The sequence below is a fragment of the Gastrolobium bilobum genome, unplaced genomic scaffold (assembly GCF_033153095.1).
Source record: "Gastrolobium bilobum isolate Gb01-03AN ecotype WA unplaced genomic scaffold, APGP_CSIRO_Gbil_v1 utg10055, whole genome shotgun sequence".
NCBI classification, from domain to species: Eukaryota; Viridiplantae; Streptophyta; class Magnoliopsida; order Fabales; family Fabaceae; genus Gastrolobium; species Gastrolobium bilobum.
Window position 1 is genome coordinate 127,777 of NW_026895634.1, and position 7,789 is coordinate 135,565.

A 7,789-nucleotide genomic window follows, 5' to 3' on the forward strand; every position below is an offset into this window, starting at 1 on the left:
CCACCCCAAGCTCACTTACATGTGCAATATAAGTTCAAAAAGCATTTATATCATTATCGGTTCCAAAACTATGTAGTGCAACATATATCTATGGCATGTGTGTAATCACTATCTACTGGCCAGAGAAATGTAGGAATACGTCTATTCCCTACATGTAGTACAAGGAACACCGCTTGCACCTCACCCACAACCTCACCCTCTTGTATGTTCTACATACTCAGGCTTACCGTATAGGTGGAACACCTCCATGCATATCAACAAGGCACTAACATACAATAGCTCAGCAGCATTTCCAAAACATCAAAAGCATGTAACACAACATGCATATACCATATCCCCATGGGACATGGTGGAACCACAACATGGCTAAACCGAGGACACGAAAGCTTACCTCTAAGCTAGCTATCCAATGCCACAAGTTCAAAGTCCAATCACAGCAGATCACAATCTGATATGGACCAAATATAAATCAATAAACATGTACCACATGCATACAAATTAAAGACAACACCTTTTCATTACGTTTTATGTCTTAAAGCTTCTAATAAAGCCACAAGCCCTTAATCACATAATTCTGGCTTAGACCATTAAATACAGAAGTTCAACTTCATCAATCTAGGGTCCACAAACCCCCAATAGCCTACTGTACACACAGCACAGCTACTGTTCTGCGAAATCCCAGGATATCCGGATATTCCTCAGGACCATATCCGGATATGCAATATTCGGATATCTCACTGTCCATATCCGGATATGCAATATCCGAATATACAGGTTCACATATCCGGATATCCAATATCCAGATATCCCAAAATCCCATATCCGGATATCACATATCCAGATATCATATTCGGATATCCAATATCCGGATATTCCACGGGCAGATATCCGGATATTTCACGACAGAATGCAGTTTCTGCATTTTCGTGAAGTTATCCCTTAAAGGTTCCCTTTTTACCGATTTTAAACACCTAATCATGCATTTCTAGGCGTGTTCAACATTACCCAACAACAAGTTATCATCTTTTAGTCATTAGATGCATCAAGGTATCATTTTTAAGCCTTAAAACTCAAGTTAAAGGTTGGTACAACATACCAAGGCTCAAAACTCAGAATGGAGATGCTCTCGGAGCTCAACACATCCCCTCAAGTCTGACTCAAGGTAGATGCACGAAAATGGCTTCACAAAGGTTGGTTCTTTCTTCCCAAAGATGACACATTGAAGCTCAAAGTACCAACTCCAAGCTCTCACAAGCAAACTAACCAAAGTCAGCCTCAAAACCTCTCACACAGCAGCTGGAATACCACTGAAGAACACCCTCACTCACCCACAATGATGCCTCTCACTCACACCAAGTGTTTAGGATGATGAAACAACCAAGAAAATGGGTTCAAGGTTGAGTTTTGGTCAAGAACTAGAGAAGAAAGCAATGGAACAGTTCTCACTCACAAACTGATCAGCCCACTCACGTAGGAAAGAAAGGAGTCTAGGGTTTTGTGCCCATAATAAGAGTATATATAGGCCACACAAGCATTAACACACAATATTAACTTTAATTGCTACGCTTCGCATTTTAATCCCAAACTTTGAATTATAAAACTTCATAATTTTATAAGAATTAACATATTTTTATTATATTTTTCTGAGCACCTTTCCGGTACGCGCTTTTCAAAGCCAGCACCGGTTTCTAGCACCAGTTCTCATTATTTGGACTTGAAACTCGTTTTACAAGTCCTACATATTATTCTAGTAATTATCATGCACTTACCTTAATTTTCCGGGATACTTTTTCGGTACGCATTTATACCGACTAGCAGAACCGGTATCTGCACTTTTCTTCCGAAAAGCGACTTTCAGCATTCTTAATCACTTACCATAATTATTAAAGCCAGGTTCGGAGGCAAGGCAAGCCGGTAGGCAACAAGCCCTACTCTACCGAGGATCTGGTATGGCCCAATATATCGCGAGCTTAGCTTCCTCACTCCGAGTGCCCGACCAACACCAGTGACAGGTGAAAGTCTCACAAACACGTGCTCACCCACACTGAACTCCAGCGGACGATGCTTGACATCATAGTAGCTCTTCTGGCGATTCTGCGCCTGCTTCAACTTTTCACGGATCATCTGGATCTGCAAGGTGGTATCTTGGACAAAGTCCAAGCCAAAAAGCTCATTGTCCCCAACCTCAGACCAACAAGTAGGAGTCTGACACCTCCTACCATACAGTGCTTCGTAGGGCGCCATGTCCAGGCTAGCATGAAAGCTGTTGTTGTAAGAAAACTCAACCAACGGAAGGTACCTATCCCATGCCGAGCCCTGCTCCAACGTGCAGGCTCGCAACATGTCCTCCAAGGTCTGGATGGTCCTCTCAGTCTGTCCATCAGTCTGAGGGTGATAGGCGGTACTCAATCTCAACTGCGTACCAAAAGCCTCCTGCAGCGCCTCCCAGAACCGAGATGTGAACTTCGGGTCCCTATCACTAATGATACTCTCGGGCACCCCGTGAAGCCTCACAATCTCGCGGACATAAAGCTTGGCCAACTGCTCTGTAGTGAAGCTCACCTTCACTGGAAGAAAATGGGCAGACTTCGTCAGTCTGTCCACAATGACCCAAATAGAGTCATAACCCGCCTGAGTCTTCGGCAATCCCACCACGAAGTCCATGGAAATACCTTCCCACTTCCACTGTGGTACTTCAAGAGGTTGAAGTTCACCAGACGGTCTCTGATGCTCAATCTTCACCTTCTGGCAAACCAAGCACTTGGACACAAAGATAGCCACATCTTTCTTCATGCCCGGCCACCAGAAGTTCTTCTTCAAGTCTTGATACATCTTAGTAGCACCAGGGTGGATAGAAAACTGACCCTTATGGCCTTCTGCCATAACCTCTTCTGTCAACGGGCCTCGGGGAACTACAATCCTCTGCTGAAACAAAAGCAATCCATCATCATTCCAAGACACACCGTCTTGGTTCTTCACATAATCCAGACACTCTCTCTGAACTTGTGCCTCTTTAATCTTTTCTATCAGCTCGTTCACAACATCTGTTGCTTCCAACTCGAGAAGTACACTCTCACACGGAGCGGTCACTGCCAAGTTTCGGAACTTCTCAACCACATCAAAGTTACCAAGTAACAAACTGGATGAACTACTGGATTTCCGACTCAAACCATTAGCTACCACATTGGCCTTGCCAGGATGATACCTTAGCTCGAAGTCGTAGTCCTTTATGAACTCCATCCATCTCCTTTGCCTCATGTTCAACTCCTTTTGGTCGAACCGGTACTTCAAACTCTTGTGGTCACTGAACACCACAAACCTCAAACCAAAAAGATAATGCCTCCAAATCTTGAAAGCAAACACAATAGCAGCCAACTCCATGTCATGAGTGGAGTAGTTTTCCTCATGAGGTTTCAACTGCCTCGAAGCATAGGCAATCACTTTGCCCAACTGCATCAACACACAACCTAGCCCCTTCCCGGAGGCGTCGGTGTACAGCTCAATCTCAAGCGCATGATCAGGAAGGACCAACACAGGAGCAGTAGTCAGTCTCTCCTTCAACTCCTGAAAACAGACCTCACACTCGTGAGTCCACACAAATGGAGTCTCCTCCCGAGTAAGGCGAGTCAATGGAAAAACCATGGTGGAGAATCCCTTGATGAACCTCCGATAGTAACCTGCCAAACCCAGAAAGCTCCTTACTTCCGTAACTGTCTTGGGTCTCTCCCAATCCAGTACGGCCTCAATCTTGTTCGGATCCACTGCAACTTCCTCAGCAGAAATAACATGCCCAAGAAACTTCACAGACTTGAGCCAAAATTCACATTTGGAAGGCTTCGCATACAGCTTCTTCTCCTTTAGCACTTGCAGAACAGTTCTCAAATGCCCCACATGCTCCTCCTCCCTCTTGGTGTAAATCAAAATGTCGTCAATGAAGACGATCACAAACTGATCCAGGTACGGCTGGAAAATCCGATTCATGTAATCCATGAACACAGCAGGTGCATTGGTGAGACCGAACGGAATCACCAAGTACTCAAAATGACCATATCTCGAGCGAAATGCGGTCTTCGGGACATCCTCCGGCTTCACCCGAATCTGATGGTATCCGGATCGGAGATCAATCTTGGAATACACACAAGCACCCCTGAGCTGATCTAACAGATCATCAATCCGAGGAAGGGGATACTTGTTCTTGATTGTCACCTTGTTCAGCTGCCTGTAGTCGGTGCACAATCGCATTGTCCCGTCCTTCTTCTTCACAAAGATAACTGGTGCTCCCCAAGGAGACACACTCGGTCTAATAAAATCTTTCCCTGAAAGATCCTCAATATGTTTCTTCAGCTCTGCCAACTCCGATGGCGACATCCGGTATGGAGCTAAAGAAATCGGCCCCACACCAGGCAACAGATCTATGGAGAACTCTATCTCCCTCTGTGGCGGAAACTAGGAATCTCCTCAGGAAACACCTCGAGGAATTCCCTCACCACAGGAATGCCGGAGATGTCCTCCTGTGTACCACTCACCAAACCTCCCATCATGACATAATCAAATGCCCATGCTCTCAAGGCTCTCCTAGCCTGCAAAAACGAAATGTACGGCGAGGAACTCGCTGTGGAATCACACGGAGACAACACTACACGCTTGGCACAACAATCAATCATCACACAATTTCTGGACAGCCAATCCATGCCCAGAATAACCTCCAAGTTGGCCATCGGCAACCCTATCAGATCTACCGAGAACTCACGGCCATCCCACTGAAACTCCATATCGCGATGAACAGTGGTAGCATCACATCTTTCTCCGGTGGCGGTGGTCACCCGCAGCGGTGGAGAAAGCACAGACATGGGCAACTCAAGCCCCACAGCAATCAGGGTAGCAACAAAAGAATGCGTAGCTCCAGAGTCAAACAAAACATCCACAGCTGATGTACCAATCGTAACAGTACCTCTGACAAGGTTCGGAGCTCGATCCGACTGCTGACGATCCAGAGTATAAACTCTCCCAGAAGATGGTGGCACTGCCGGTGCCGAAGTAGGTGGAAGGGGAACCATCTGAAGTGGCACTGCCTGCACTGCAGTAGCCCTCGCCGTCGCCGACGGACAGTCTCTGGAGAAGTGGCCCTCCTTGCCACACTGAAAGCAAATCAACTGGCCGGTAGAGCACGACCCAAAATGAGTCTTCCCGCATCCCGAACACCTGGGAGCAGGAGGTCTCGCTGCACTCCCCTGAGCAGAAGTCCTCTTGAACTGATTCGGCGCCTGCCGAGCTGCCATCTATTTACCTTTGCCCTTGTTCCCAAACTTCCTGTCTCGCCAAGAAGTGGAACTACCAGCTGCAACCTTCGTCGCCTCAGCAACCTTGGTCTTCTTGGCCTTACTCGAGCTGTAGTAATCTTCAATATCACGACACTGCTGAACCAGTGTCCCAAAATCTCTAGAAGCAGAACCAGCTAGGTAACCAGCAATATCCTCACTAAGTCCCCTGCGGAACTTAGCAGCCAGAAATGTAGGAGTAGGCCTAGCCATCCTGAAGTGTGCAAACTTCACCAACTGGTTGAACTTGGCCAGGTACTCGTCCACAGACAACGAGCCTTGAACCAATCTGTCAAACTCTCCATGCTGCCTCTCTTGAGCGTCATAAGGAAAGTACTGACCCAAGAAGAAATCCTCGAACATAGGCCAAGTCATCACATGACCCTGCATCTCGTAGACATGAGAAATGTTTGTCCACCACTCATGGGCATCGTCCTCCAGCATGTAAGTAGCGAACATCAACTTCTGCGGATCTGTGCACTGCATGACCCGAAATATCTTGTCCAACGCCTGAAGCCAACGGCCGCAGCAACAGGATCAAAGGATCCATCAAAGGCAGGTGGCTTATGCTTACGGAAAGCATTCAGCCGGCGATCGATCTCATCACGATCCTCAACAAAAACAGGGACGGTCTGCATGGCCCCCGTAAGATGACTGCCATCTCCCATCTGACTCTGAGAGTCATCCTGCAGACTGGGTGGAGGTCGTGGTGGTGGCGGAGGGGCATGACCAACATCAGGGCCATTCCTCATCTCCTCCAACATGACTCTAAACATCGTCATGTTCGCCAGACGGTTGGCCTCCAACACGTCCTCAGTGGCCTTTCTGTTCGCCTCTCTGACGGCGTCCAACATGGCCTAGTTTGCCATTCTCATGGCCTTCTGGTCGGCTAGTCGGGCTGCTTGCATCTCAGCCAATGCAGCCAGGACAGGATCGGGCCGATCCTCCGAAGTCTCCCGGTTTCTCCCGGGTCTTACCATGATTCTGCACAAGTTACACAAATTATGAGTTGATCGGGCCCACGCAATGTGGTCACATATGCATTATCATAATAATACTCGACGGAGCAAACACACAAAACAGACACAACCAAACATCCTAATTATTGCAATACATACAGGCTTTTCCCTTGAACCAGGCTCTGATACCATAAAATGTAACACCCCGTGTATACCCGGAATATTAACATTACATCGTATTAAGCGGTGCTTAATTAAAAAAAAATGCGGAATATTCTTTTTGTTTCCAATTATGACGTCATTATCAATTACCGACTTGATTACTTAATCAATTTCATAAAATATCACCTGTATGTAAATTGCAACAAGACATCTACTGAAATACCTCAATATATAAATAAAGTGTGTATCTACATCACGGTATTACATATCGTAATCCAAACAATATCCTGATACATTATCACAACACCAAAAGACTAAAGACATAATCAAGACATAACAATACTATGTGTCATGGACAATCCCCATGCTCACCAAATAAACATAGTAAACAACCAGTCTCAACATAAAACTCCATGAACATAACTGAAGCTATAAGCATATAAACAGCATGCAAATCCAGCATCCAATCATGGCAGCATAATATAACAGCAATCTAACTCAGCTCCGGCCTCCTGCCGCCTGAGGTCTCAACATTACCTGACCCTGAAATAAGCATTCCCCAAACGTGGGGTGAGATCTCTAAACTAGAAATCTTAGTAAGACAAGGGGTCCTCAAGGATCTTCCACCCCAAGCTCACTTACATGTGCAATATAAGTTCAAAAAGCATTTATATCATTATCAGTTCCAAAACTATGTAGTGCAACAGATATCTATGGCATGTGTGTAATCACTATCTACTGGCTAGAGAAATGTAGGAATACGTCTATTCCCTACATGTAGTACAAGGAACACCGCTTGCACCTCACCCACAGCCTCACCCTCTTGTATGTTCTACATACTCAGGCTTACCGTATAGGTGGAACACCTCCATGCATATCAACAAGGCACTAACATACAATAGCTCAACAACATTTCCAAAACATCAAAAGCATGTAACACAACATGCATATACCATATCCCCATGGGACATGGTGGAACCACAACATGGCTAAACTGAGGACACGAAAGCTTACCTCTAAGCTAGCTATCCAATGCCACAAGCTCAAAGTCCAATCACAGCAGATCACAATCTGATATGGACCAAACATAAATCAATAAACATGTACCACATGCATACAAATTAAAGACAACGCCTTTTCATTACGTTTTATGTCTTAAAGCTTCTAAAAAAGCCACAAGCTCTTAATCACATGATTCTGGCTTAGACCATTAAATACAGAAGTTCAACTTCATCAATCTAGGGTCCACAAACCCCCAATAGCCTACTGTACACACAGCACAACTACTGTTCTGCGAAATCCCAGGATATCCGGATATTCCTCGGGACCATATCCGGATATGCAATATCC